This window comes from Carettochelys insculpta, chromosome 15 (assembly GCF_033958435.1).
Source record: "Carettochelys insculpta isolate YL-2023 chromosome 15, ASM3395843v1, whole genome shotgun sequence".
In the NCBI taxonomy this organism is placed as follows: Eukaryota; Metazoa; Chordata; order Testudines; family Carettochelyidae; genus Carettochelys; species Carettochelys insculpta.
The window spans coordinates 13,518,394-13,532,935 of NC_134151.1; positions in this window are offsets into that span (position 1 = coordinate 13,518,394).

A 14,542-nucleotide genomic window follows, 5' to 3' on the forward strand; every position below is an offset into this window, starting at 1 on the left:
GTATCTTTTTAGTTCCAATCCAGGCCGTTGGGTTGAGATACTGACCTTGCACAAAAGTACTTTCTAATTGGCACCAGGTGTTCAGGACCCAAGCAGAAAAGATGTAAGGACTGAAGGACTTCTGAACCCTGGAGACATCCCCTGCCAGGAGGGGGCATGCTGAAAGGGTAGAGGGCAGGAGCGTCCACTGTTCTGGCATGTGCATTTTAGTGGTTAATTAGAGCACTCCAGGTTCCAGGGCTCTCAGCTAAGCACCTTTAACACTAATTTAAGGAAAAAGAAAAAAAGGAAACGAGAAATCTTTGGATCCCGATGTGTTAAATACGTCAAAGAAATAATTCATCCTTCAGTGAAATATTGCCAGAGCTGGGCTAGTTGCACAGTGTGACACTGTGAACATGAGGGAATGAGTAATTTTGTTCACTGAGAGTTTATATAAGCCTACTAGGACAGAATTGCTGGGCAGGAGCCTCGAGAGGAAGGGGTGGGCTAGGGCAGCCAGTGTCGCATCCACACCTAGCCAGCCCTTAGCACCACACAAGCACACCTCCTGGAACTCCACTGTCAATTTAAAGGTCTGGGAGCTCTGAGCCCTTTTGAATCACTGAACCCTAGGGCAGCGGCTGCCTTTCTCCCCAGCCCATTCCTGTTGGCGGGCCTGGACCTACTATTGCTATTGGTTAAAGGTGATCTCCTTTAACTCAGGTGGCAGACCCCTGAGGTTTCTGGATTTGAAGCACACATTCCAGTTCCCTGTGGGTGAGCAGGTATGCATGGGGGAGGGGAGTTTCTACAGTGAAGCAATTTGCAATAGACAGTGCATGAAGGACAGTGAGCGAAGAACACCACACGGACATGTCCACTGAAAGTGGGAGTTAGCATTTCGTTACCTGGATAGGACTTTTTCTAGTCACCAGCACTATTAGTCCTGTGCACGTGAAACTTCCATACCATTTCTACCAGGAAAGTGAATGGGGGCCGTTATTCAGGTTAAACATCAATGCTGCCATGGAAGTTTATAAGCAGATGGAAAGTCAGCACTTGTTTCCTTGCTGCAGTATTTCAACCTCTTACATTATAAATTCAGTGTTGCTTTGTCACAAACTGCACCAGCACCATAGATTCAATTCAGGGAATTGCACTCTGGGCGAAACCAACTGAGATTGAAGTGGGGTGGGTACAGGGCTTGGCACTGTTGCTTCTGGTTTTTGAACAGCTCCCTTGCAGGCTTTATTGAATTGACACTGGAAACCATGACACTTAATTTAACGCTGAGGGAGCCTTGTTGCTATATTGTGATCGGGCAGAGAAAGAGGGACCATTAAATTAAGGAGCCAACTTCCATTCCCTGGTGCAGGGGCCTTCCCTACAGTTACCCCAGGCCCTCACTTTAGTGACACCCCTTGTTGGGCCAGACCCCAGAGATAGGCCTCGAAAATCTGCCTGCTTAGAGACAGACTTGCCTCTCCCATACCGGACTTCCCTGAAGAATGTCTGCTGTTTGTGATAAGGTTGCGGCTGCAAAGGCCTTTGAAGGTCTTTTGCTGTGAAACTGTTTCTTCTGTTCCTGCCTGCTGCATGCTTATATCTTTAAAACATGCTGGATTCCCCTGCTGTCCCCACTTCTTTTTACAAGGCCTTGCTCTTGTTACACAAAGGACTAATAAACTAGACTAGTTTTAATTGGCACAGTAACAATATGATAATGATATGCATTATATATGTGAGGAGCAAATATGCTGTGCTCCAAGTCCTAAATAAGGGTGGAGGTGAGAGGTGGGTGAAGTGTTGAACTGGGGAAAAGGGAGGGCTGCTTCTCAGTGATGGCCCACTCCACTGAGAGTGACTGTGCTATTTATTACGAAACTGACATACTTATAGCTGTGGCTTACACCACACTACTAGTAGGAGGAATAGGATTACACCCAAAAGGAAAAGAAACACCCCCTGGGGTTCTGTTAACTCCCAGTAGTTCTCTAAAATAGCCCACGCATTGGTGGAATTCACTGGCAGTTCTCTATCCTGATTTCTAAGAGCTGTTATCTATCCCCAAGAAGTGTGAGTTTTGAGTTTCAGGGGGTAGGATTTAAGGATTAATAGGAGAAAGTGATGTACAGACACAAACAACACTCCGTTCTGTGGAACACGAAGGTTCAGCAGACCATGCTTCCCAGCTGAGGCAGCTTGCTTTCAGAACTTCCAGGTCATTGGGTCAAAGCGCTCCTGGGGAATCCTGGGGCGTCTTTGCCTCAGCCTTTCACATGACCCTTACAGACTCATAAAACTAAAGACATACACACAGCAATACACATAGCTATGGCAGGGTATCAAAAGAGAAGACAGAGATAAAATGCAACTGCTAACTTTTACTTACGTAGCTGAGCAGGTACAGGAACAAAACAATAAAACACTGCATCTGGCAATCTAAGCTATACTGTTACAAATTTCTTCATGGTACCAATAGGTTTTCACACACTACTCTATTTAACTCGTGAGCAGGCGGGAGGAGCGGCGAAGGGTGATCAGTCCTTGTTGCAGACAGCATCCGGTCTCTCCAGGATTTGGGAGTTCCTCCTCCTCCTTACTTTGTTGCCCCCTTTTATGATCTGCCATTTGCTGGCTGCACCCGAGGCCTGACACATCACATCCTCGTTGCTTCTGCTTCTCTTCGCCTGGAGCCCCTCTCAGCCCCCTCCCCTTTTTACACAACCACACATCCCATACTTCTTTTTCCTTTTACGGTATGTAGCTGGTGCCTCTGGGCTGCTAGGTCAGAGGCCATGGCTCTTTTCTGTATAGGGTTTTCCTATTTGTCAATTTGAGACCGGGGGGGTGGCTGCAGACAGTGCAGTCTGCAAGCAATTTAGTAAATTCCATTGCTAACTGGGTTAGACTTTCCCAATTCACTTGGCTCCTCAGTTCTTGGTCTGGAGTTTGTGGTTTAGCCTTTTGTGCTAAGGCACATTTCCCTATCACAATTTAAAAGGGTCTCTGGACCCTGCCTCCACCCCATGTACCTCACCGCGTTGTTCAAGTGCCCATGCAATTCATCCTAACATGCCCGAGCATGGCCATTCACTTAAGGGTCACCAGGTAATTTTGCACAGTATGTAACTTCTATATGGAGATTTATATATTTCAGAGATCTGGAAGAGATCTTGAGAGGTCATCGAATCCAGTCCTCTGCCCTCTTGGCAGGACCAAGCGCCATCCCTGTCAAATTTTTGTTTTAATCTATTTACCCCCAACCGCTAAATGGCCTCCTTATGGACTGAGCTCACAGCACTGGGTTTACAAGGCCAACTGTCTGTGTTACTGGCACAACTTCAAAAAACACTGCTGTAGAGTTTCTTCCCAGTATACTGTGTAATAAACCTGCGTAGCTGAATTCTTGGGAAAAGAATTCCTTTGCTTAACAGGGCAACTCTTGCCCTTCTCATCCACCATTGAATAAAGAAGAAATAATTCTAGATCACTAAAGCTTCCTGCTCCTTCTATGAGGGAAAATCCCAATAGGCAAGACTATGGCTGTGTAAACATTGTGGTAAACATTGCAACCTAGATTCGTCTGTCCTCACTCATGCCATTTAGTCTGCAGAAGAGAAGAGTGAGAGGGGATCTGATAGCAGCCTTCAACTTCCTGAAGGGACGTTCCATAGGGAATGGAGAGAGGCTGTTCTCAGTAGTGGCAGATGGCAGAATGAGGCGCCATGGTGTCAAGCTGCAGTGTGGGAGGTCTAGGCTGGCTATTATGAAAAACTATTTCACTAAGACAGGGGTGTCCAACCTTTTTTCATTGATGCTACAACATAATTTCTTACATATTCTGTGGGGGCTGACCACAAAATAGCCACAAACCATCCCCACAGGCTTAAACTCCTCACAGCCCGAAACTGCCCCCCTGCCTCCAGCCTTAAACCCCCCTGAAGCCCTAAACTACCCCCAGCTTAAGACTCCCCACAGTCCCAAACTACCCTCCCCACCCCCAGCAGCCCCAAACTGTTCCCTGCCCACTCCCAGGCTTAAACTCCCTCACAGCCCCAAACCGCTCTGCCGTCGGCCTCATACCCCAGCCAGAGCTCTGCGCCCTGGGGCCAGTAGTGGCTTGGCACTCTGACTGCTGGGGCTCTGCTGCCAGCCCTGCCTCTCAGCCAGGACTCTGCCCTCCAGGCGGGCATTGGCTCCACGCCCCAGCCAGCAGGGATCTATGGCAGCTGGCTCTGCTGTGGACGCTGGCCCTTCAGGCCAGGTAAAAAGGCTCTGTGGGCCAGATTCTGGCCCATGGGCCACCTGTTGGACACCTCTGAACTAGAAGGGTGGTGAAGCCCTGGAACGAGTTACCTAAGAAGGTGGTAGAATCTCCATCCCTAGAGGCTTTTAAGTCTTGGCTTGACAAAGTTCTAGCTGGGATGATTTCATTAAGGTTGCTCCTGCTTTGAGAAGGGGGCTGGACACAATGACTTACTGAGGTCTCTTCCAACCCTGTCATTCTACAATTTCACCAGGACTACTTGGCTGTGTCTACACTAGCTCCCTACTTCGAAGGAAGGATGGTAAGTAGGGTGTTGGGAATTTATTAATGAAGTGCTGCGGTGCATATGCAGCACTTCATTAAGCAAATTCCCCCCCGTGGCATCTCCGAAATGTTGAACTTTGAAATGCCAGCTCGCATCTAGCCACTGCTAAGTCACCGGTACTTCGAAGTACAGGTGGGTGAGCCGCATCTGGACCCGAGCCAGCACTTCAAAGTTCAACATTTCCAAGTTGCTGCTGGGGGTAATTTGCTTAATGAAGTTCTCCATATGCACCACAGCACTTCATTAATAAACTCCCAACACCTTACTTATCATCCTCTCTTCGAAGTAGGGAGCTAGTGTAGACAAGCCCCTAGTGGAGTAAAGTGCTACTTTACATGAGTAAAGGTAACCATGTACCCAAGTTAATATTAGGACTAAATGTTGAACTTTTCTTTTTACATATTGGAAAAATCAAAGATTTGTAGATTTTAAGATTGTGTGAAATTGTTGTGATAATTAATTCTTATCTCGTGCAGAACACAGGCCATAGAATACCACCTGCTGATTCCTGCATTAAAGTCAATAAATTGGGGTTGAACTAGAATCACAGAGGAGAAAATTTACTGTACCAGAAGTTTAGAAATTTTCTCGAAAATGTTTCCCTCTTTCTAACATCAGAATCTTACACAAGACTCCTCCCTTGCTCATGTCTTCATGGTTGATAATGAGAATTAGAAAAAAGATCTGCTGTTCTAATGGTCATATTCATTCAGACAGTGTAATCTCTGCTCCATGATATGGCAGTGTGAGTATTAATATACTCCCTAGAAGCAAGCATTTATGCCTTATTTTCTGTAAATTCATAGTTTCATTTGCAGCCAAATTGCAATAAAATTCACATACCAATTAGGAGGCTTTGCACGTAGAGACAGAAAATGCAGTCATAAGCTTTCTAAATAGAAACTGCTCTGTATGTAAAGGATCACGAGTTGACAGCTGTTCCTTTGTTCAGATTATTATAGACACTTAAACACCATTTGATGGAGCATTCACATTTTCACCATCTAGAATCCAGATAGATGACCGACAAAACAGCAATCCCACTCCTCCATCTTAAAGAGCAGAAGTTGATTATAAGAGGTTGTTTCACAGGCTTCCTTCTAAGGAGATGACTTGGTCAGGAATGGGGATACAGAGCCACTGAGCTTGGGAAGTCTATCGAAGGACCTTGAATTCTGTTGGTGGGATTGTTGTGCTGGTATTGGGGAGGGTTATCCCAAGGCTTGATAGAGAGCACTACAATTTCAGATTAACAACATCCAAACATTTCAATGCTTATCCAAACTGCAAAACTTGTTTCACCCACCACTACTGTTTTCCTCATCTAAGCAGTAGAACAGCCTTATCCATAGCTGTATCAAGAAACCGATTAACTCACATCAATTAATTGCATGCCTGTCATGACTTGATATCTACTCTATCACCTGTTGTTTCTTCTGGATGTGATCGGGCCTGTGATTTTACAAAGCCTGTGCCCCCTGGAAGATTTCATAATGGCTATGAAATTACCCCACATTACCAATGTACCATACAAGTGGCTTCACCCAGTAAGAACCATTCTTTGTTCATGCCCTGACACATTTTCCTTTCAGTTCACTTGTAAGTCAAATTGCCATGTTCTCATTTCATATCATCCCCACTTCCAGGTGTCGTTTGCACAGTGGTGCTTGTGTAATGCTATTTTTCTTTTGAATAAGTGTTTTAGTATTCACTGAACAATTTAACCCAAACAGTATAGAGGAAGGTGAGAAAAGTCTCTGTAGCATATGTTTCCAGACTCTGCTCAAAATTTGCCATTGATGTAATATGCCTGTAGATCTTCCTGTGGGGATAGCATGGATATTGTTACTCTTTTTATCTTCTGACTAGTGACTAGAAAGCTTTTTCTGGGTGCTATACTCAGTAGAATTTTAGATCTGACGTATTTGCTATTTTTTGCTTTGTAGAATTGATAGTCAAATAAAATAATATCCCTTGTGAAAAATAATTAGATTATTCTACAAGGTAGCTGAGAACAATAAAGATTCCCTGTTGTACCATGCAATGTTTGAATCGTTACTCTAGATATGTTAGCACTTCATTCATAGTTTGATGGCTTGACTAATATTAAGGGCTGACTATTTTGATGATAACAATAAGATGTTCATTGTAATCCCCTTTGAAATGGAGGCAGGAAGAACAGACACCTGGTAAGAGAACTTATTTTTGTGGCATTACAAGCATTATTTTGTAGCTGTAGGTAGCTTAGCTGGTTCTAACATCCACCCCTCTGAATACTTAGCTGAACACATTAGACTCTTCAGACACTTTTTAAAGGGTTGTTCTAAATTACAGATGGATTATCTTAGATGGATTAGGTGGAGCAATGTTGTTATATTCAGCTGTGGTAGTGTTTTGAGCTCATGGAAATGGGATTGGTCTCTCATATGTCTTTCAGGCTTTGGTCAGTGCTATGGTCAGATTTGTGGCTATGTCTAGGCAATGAAACTGAAATACCAGCAGGTGTCCAGTAATTAGCCTGATGAAGACCAAAGTGTGAATTATGTAGTTGTCTGGAAGGGAAGAGGAGGAGCAGTTGCCAGTCTTTGGTTTGCAGTAGAGTAAGTGAGCCATTGGTTGGCTCATTATTGTAAAACAGAGCAATAATCTGGAGTAAATGGCTCATGAAAGGAAGAAGTTTGAGAGACAGGGCCCATTTTCCCATGAGAGCCTAGTGTCTGACCTCACAGTGGGAGCAACCTGAAATGACACCATCAACACATAGTGCTACTTTTAGGCCGCATGTCCTTCCACATCTATTGCTTCAACTCTTTTTAACATAATCCTCAGTGCCAACCACCAAAGGGTGAACTATTGACTAACAGCAGCTCCTAACAATGCTGACAAACTCACTATGCCTGGAAGTACATTCATGGTATTTATCCACAAATGATGTCATTGGTCAGATTTGTGGCTATGTCTAGGCAAGGGGGCAGGCTATGGGTAGCCCTTCGTTTACCAATATCCTGGGGCAGAGTCACGTTGCATTTCTGGGGATGTGGCCAGCCAAAGCACCAGGCCTTGCCAGACACCGACTGGGGACAAAAAGTAAATATATTTTTAGTGTATATACAAAATTCCTTAAATATTATCCTGCCACACACCCTGCAATAATTACAAGGACCACTATGACATAAACTTTCTTTAGGGACATCTGATGACATATGCCCTACCCTTCATGTTCCATGCAGAGACTTAGTCCTTTCTACTCCGAGTCCACTCACGAACAGGCCCTGTTGCTCCAAGACAGCTGTGTGTTCCTGCTCACCGCCTCCCATCCTACATGCTCTGCCCATGCTGCTTCTTAATCCATCATCTCCTGTTTGCTGACCCTCTGGCTTCCCAGGACCGCCCGTGAGAGGCCCTGGTTTCAGAAGGAGAGGTGTATGCACATCAATCTGCTATAACTCAGAGCTGTTACAGAAGGTCTGCAAGGCCTTTCTCCTTCTATCAGGGGACAGTCCATCCAAATCATACAATATCAGACATTGTATGTAAGGTAGCTACTTGGGAATTCATGCATTTACTTGACATGACAGAAACTGACTGCTAAATGAGATTCTCCATTTAGTAAAGCTTTCCTTCAGTCATTAATATGTTAATTATTCTCAGTTCCCACCTCCTATGCATGGAAACTGCTTAGGAGGCACCATCAGTAGAATGAACGCACGAACAAACAATTGAAAGCATAAGGAAAGTTACTTATTGAACTTCTTTGAGATGTGATGCCCACTGCAGAACTCACCTTTTCATGATCTACCATGGGATCTCCTGGAGGGTTGGTATGCTTCAGACTCTTATACCTTTGTGGAAGAGCAAGAGGGTTGATAAGTGTTTACGCACCAGCGAGTACCTACAGTTTCTGCTCGTCCAAATGTCTCTAATCCCGACCACATGAAGTGCATATGGAATATGCATGTGGACAGCACAACTTAAAAGAACACCAATAAGTAATGCTCCTTTCCTGTCTGGTCTGTGTTCCTTGTGCTATACACTTCAGGCTGCACCTCCCTAGTCTGTCATGTTTGGGAACTGACTGGTTTGGAACAAGACACTTTGCCGGACCAGAGGATGTCCATGGCCACTGGCCCCCAAGTCTGCTGCCTGATATAGGACCAGCAGGCATCATGCTGCTGCCCCACCTGTCCTTAGGCTGCTGGGCTTTCTGGTTCAGGAGCATCCTGCCAGGACAGTTAGGAGGTACAGCCTGTAGTTAATTATCACTACATGCGGTGCATGTAGTTTGGGGAGAAAAGCTTAGTGTCTAGTGATGAGACAATCTATTCTGCCCCTCCCATAGCAGTGATCGGGGAGTGAGAGTTTGCAAGGTACATCTTTACACCACCCCCTGCACTGGCTACCGATATTGCAAACCATGGACTCATTTGGAGAGAAGCCTCCCTGGAGCTATGTTAACTTCTATCACTTACATGGGTGGGCATGGATGGGAAATAGCTGGCATCTTGGCCATAGACACACTGGAGCAGGTGGGGTGAAACGGACTGAGGAGAGTATAGTGGCTCAAATCCCTCTTTGGTCTTTCCTTGAGAGATGGAGCTACATATTTCCTCATAGTGCAGATTGTAATGGTACAATTGGCATTCACAGAACTTTAGATTTTGTCCAGAAGGGACAGTTATGATGGTCTAGTCTGACCTCTTTTACTTATTGTTCATCTTACATCTGGAATTGAGCCAACAGGTTCATTGTGCATTCTGTTGTGTCTTGTCTTTTTTTCCTGGCCAATTCATTCTGCCTTTTACACTGTGGCATGGCATAGCAACAGGAGAAGTTGCATACTATTTGCAAGAGCATTTAATCTTATTTTGTAGTATGTCATCTGTGTGAGGGATTAAAACCACCACTGTGATAGAGATGGTAACAAACACTGAAAAAAGCACAACATGAGTCAGTTCTAGTGGCAAATTAAAAGGACCATCACTGTGATATTGAGACTTACAGTGGTGATGCATTTGCACTAACATGTAATGGGATTCATCATAATTTCCCAGGTGGCATTCGTGACAATCTATTTAAGGTTTAGAAATGTCCCTGAAATATAAATGGTTGCATGGTATTGGTACTTATCACAGTCAATACCAGCTCTGGTGAGCAGCCTCCACTTACCCTTTAGAGTAATGAACACATTAAATGCAAAGAGGGGAAAAAAATCCTTCCCATTTGCTCACTGATTTGAAATGCTAGTTTCCATAATCAGACAGAATGAATGAAAATAAAGAATGCTGATTACACATGAAGGGACATTTAAATCAAGCTCTCCCCTTCACATCTCCTTGGCTGTACATTAGCCAGCAGGAGATGCCTATTAAACAATATTATATTCTCTGTCTAACAGCCATTGCCACCAAAACCTTCCACAGGGATTATTATTGTGTAGCCCACAGTCATTTAGGATAAGCAAACACTTCAGTGTGATGAACTGCACTGAAGACCAATAAATTACAAGAAAAATCTCTCAACCTTAAAACTACTTAGAGCTAAAATGCTTCAGTTTTAACATGGCACAATCACATAAAGGCAAATGGTCTCATTATTTTAGGAGCTGGCATATGTTGGTATGGCTGGGGAAGGCGAGAGAGAATAGGAGATGGTTCTCACTCCATCTTCACAGACTATAACATAAGAAAAGCCATACTAGCTTAGATGAATGGACCATCTATCCCAGCATCCTGACAGCAGCCAGTTAGAGAAACTGCTGAGAGAATAAACAAAGCAGAGCAATTTCAAGTGATCCACTTCTCCTGTCATCTAATCCCAGTTTCTGGGAGTTAAAGGTTTAGGGACACCCAGAGCATGGGGTTGCATCCTTGACCATTTTGTTTAATAGGCATTTATGAAACTATCCTCCATAAATTTATCTAAAAAAGGGATGACTTCTTACCAAACTTAGATTTGCAGTTAACTTTGCCATACAGGTTAGACCTCTCTAATCCTGCCCCCTAGGGATCTGATTGGTGCTGGATGAAAGAATTTGCCAGACCACGGGAAGGTGATATGGTGTAGCAGCAGGACCAATACTTCTACTGCTTACTGGGCTCTTAGAATTCATTTAGGGGTAAATTACAGTTAAATAACATCACAGAAGTCTGTGAGTCAGGACTGCTGTCTTGAAACAAATTTTATGAGTCCATGGGAAACTTGGCCACACCCATAAGTAGTCAGCCAGCTAATTAAAATTATGACGGAGTATGGATCTTGCCGGACAAGAGAGTTTTGGATTAGAGATATTCAACCTGTACTTAAGTTACTTGTACTTTCTGCCACTTCTATAGCAATTCAAATAAGAGTTTCTTTTTCATTTTAATTTCAGTTGCAGTATAATTATTGCCATTTAGTACAAAGTGTAACCCACAAGTGAAGACATTTTGCATATTAAATGCTGTAATTAAACTATTGTATAAATGCTGTAAAGTTGGTAAAAGTTGAGGTATTGATATTCATCAGAACTTGACTCATACCATAAGTGCTGCATTGTTATCTCTTCCATGCACAAAACAAAGCAGCAGAAATGTAGCACTTTAAAGACCAACAAAATGATTTATTCAGTGATGAGTTTTCATGAGACAGACCCTCTTCATCAGATCCACCTCCACTAACACATGGAAACAAGCCTGCTACCTGATTTTGATTCTTTAAATTGATTAAATGTTTGTTTTAGTTTGGTATTCCTTCCTTTCATACCTGTAATCAGGTTAAGATTTCCATGTTATAATACTCTGTTACTTAACTATTAATTTCCTGCCAAGTCTAAAGAGGAAAAAGCCTTTTTTCTCCTATTAGAGCTGCATTAACATATACCCTGTTTTCAAAAGAACCCTTGTGATCTATATAAGGTATTTTAGAGAGCCTTCTCTTGTGCTATTTCTGGAATAACAAAGAAGAGGAAATACCTGAAATATCATGAGGTAGTCCTGAATTTCATCCCAAAATTGCAAACTTAAAGATTTGGGAGAGCAATCAAATGTCAACTCATGTCTTTGAACTAAATCTCTAGATCTTATGAAGTTCAACCATCCTGAAGCCTAAATAGAATTTCCCTCTCATCTTAAGAATTTTGATTCATCTGCTCACTTCAAATTCTACTTCATTCCACTAAGAGTTGAAAAGAACTTCATTACATCTGACCCCAAGTAATATATAACATAACTCAAATTATTTATAATAGCAACACTTCAAGCTCCTAGATGATTGTAGGTATTCCTGGAAATGTGATTGAAGTTTCAATGATTTGTTATAGCAGTGTGTTTTAAGGAAGGATTTGAAGGTAGACATGGAAGGTGTAGGACACACAGCCAGTAGTCACAGCAAGTGGCAAGACATGGTAATTTACATTTCAACAGTGGAGTCCATCTGGAGTTCTCAGAGCTTTTTTCAAACATGGAAGTAAACATGGTTCTTTATAACCGTTTTTGAGGAGGAGAATGGTTTTGTGTTTCAAGCCCAGGAACAAGGAATAAGGAGACCCGAATTCTGTTCCAGGCTGTACTACAGAATTACTGTGTGATGCTGGGCAAATCCCACCAGAAGTCTGTGGCCCAACTGGGAGCAGAAGACAGGCTTCCAGTTGCCCAGGTCTCTGCTCTGACTACTAGATCCTGCTTCCTCAGAAGGAGTGGAGCTAAGAGTGGCAGAAGGAGATGGAGTGAACAGAGCAGGCCAGAGCAGTGTTGGGGGCACTAAAGAAGGTGAAAGCAGAAATGTAGTTAAGATTGGAGTTTTGCAGTCCTGAAAATGAGACAGAGAAACTTCAGTGTTATTTACATATGAAACTTAAACCCCTTAAACTTATCCCTTAACATGCTTTCTACAAAAATTCACTGCCAAAGATAACAGTGTGCAAAATAGTGACAGAGAGATCGCCGTGTTAGTCTGTATTCTATCAAAACAAAAAAGCAGTTCAGTAGCACTTTAAAGACTAACAAAATGATTTAGTAGGTGATGAGCTTTCATGGGACAGGCCCACTTCTTCAGGTGATCTGAAGAGGTGGGTCTGTCCCACAAAAGCTCACCACCTAATAAATTATTTTGTTAGTCTTTAAAGTGCTACTGAACTGCTTTTTTGTTTTAACAGTGTGCAAAATAGGTTTGCAAATGATCATAATCAAACACAACATTAATGCATAGATTGTTCATGGTCTCTCTAATCCTCTGCCTTGTCCCACAATGAAGGCATCATGCTTAATTATATTATCACTGTCATACCCATGGTAAGATGCTGTGTGATGTCCCAGGCCCAGCATTATGATTTCACCACTAGCTTAGGCAGATTGGCTTGGCTGGGTGGCAATCCAAGTAAGGGTCTGAGGTGCATACAGGTATTGATAACAGTCACCCTGCAGTGGGGAGAATGCTTCTTCCTGTGGGTAACAGACAAGACATTTTCTGTTAGTCTATAAGGTACCACAGGACTTCTTGTTGGTTTTGAATTTCTAGCTTTGTTCAAGCAGGCACTCCACAAATAACAGTGTAGCTGGCAATAACACTGCCAGCCGCTTGGGCGACATGCCCAAATACAAACTAGTCCAGATTCCTGGGGTACACGCTTGGGTAACTATCCTGAACCTCCACCTGTGCTGTCCCTAGCTATGCTGGTATATTTTAGAACACTAACTCAAGAAAAGATAGCGTGTCTGTCTCCACACGCTGCAAAGCATGCACACATCGGCAGTGCAGCTGTATCCAAAAAGAGCGTGGAAAATGACCAGCAAAATCATTTGCTTTTTATAGGAATATTCTCCTCCCAGTTTGTCCCTAAATGGAAGTTCTTTTTAGACACATATTTCAGCAGTCTGTAGCCAATTCCACTTGTTTTCTTTTTTGCAATCTCTCCTGTCCTTGAATTTGACTGACCAGAATTGTGACTGGCATGGTTCTTAGGGCTTGGAAAATATATTTATATGAGAAATATGCCGTAAAATTCAAGACCTCACCCTCCCGTGTAGTAAAGACTGTACTTGAGTTTGGTAGTTCTTATATTTTGTGCGTTTTTCTCAAAAATTGATTGCTCTGAAGTACAGGTGACTATTTGCCAACGAGTGCTGCTTTAGTTGCACAGGTTGTTTGCTTATATAGATGGAAGACTAGCTCTCCTGACTACAAATCTGGCCTCCCTACCTCCCCATTAGCTTTTCCAGAAGCAAAAACAAGGGTAATAATACTGATATTTGGTATGTAACGCAGAGTCCATTTTTGGTGCAGATTTATGTGATGATGCATCAACAATTTGCCACTGCTGCATGGATTGTTTCCTTCTGAATTCATTGATATGCACGGCACACTAGAAAACTGAGAGCCTCTCTGGGAAGGTATTGTCATAGAAGTTGCCACATGAGGCCCTACAGAGACTTACCTGCTATGCAGAGTTGACGTTTTTAAAAGCTTTTCATTTTCTCTTTGCAGTGCTGCATGCTGTTACACTGGAATTCAGGCTGAATCAGCATTGCCATGAGAAACCTGTATTTTTAGGAATTTCTGTTTCATCCTTAACAAGTTGCAGTGCAGAATATAACTTCAAAATATCTTAGCCTAGGAAATGAAGTTGATTTCACCAAATTAAAAACAAAAGACAGTTCTAGTGGCTTTAAACTGGCAGGAATGAAAAGTTAGTTACAGATGCATAAATCAGGGATCAAAGCTAGCAAATCATCTCTTACACGCAAAGTTTCCTTATAATTTGGAGATCCACAATCAACCAGAATAGGACTTTCTGGTCTAACTGCAGTAGGGGGATCTGGCAGAGAGTAGTTGGCAACCACTTCTGGCCCTATTGAATAGGAAGGGAGCACAAACCATCAGGCTTTGCTGTGGAAGAACACATAATTTTGTTTAGACAAAATCTGTGGGTTTGGATGTTGAATCTTAAGGAACAATTATAACACAGCCTTCTGAAGGAAACAGTCCATTGC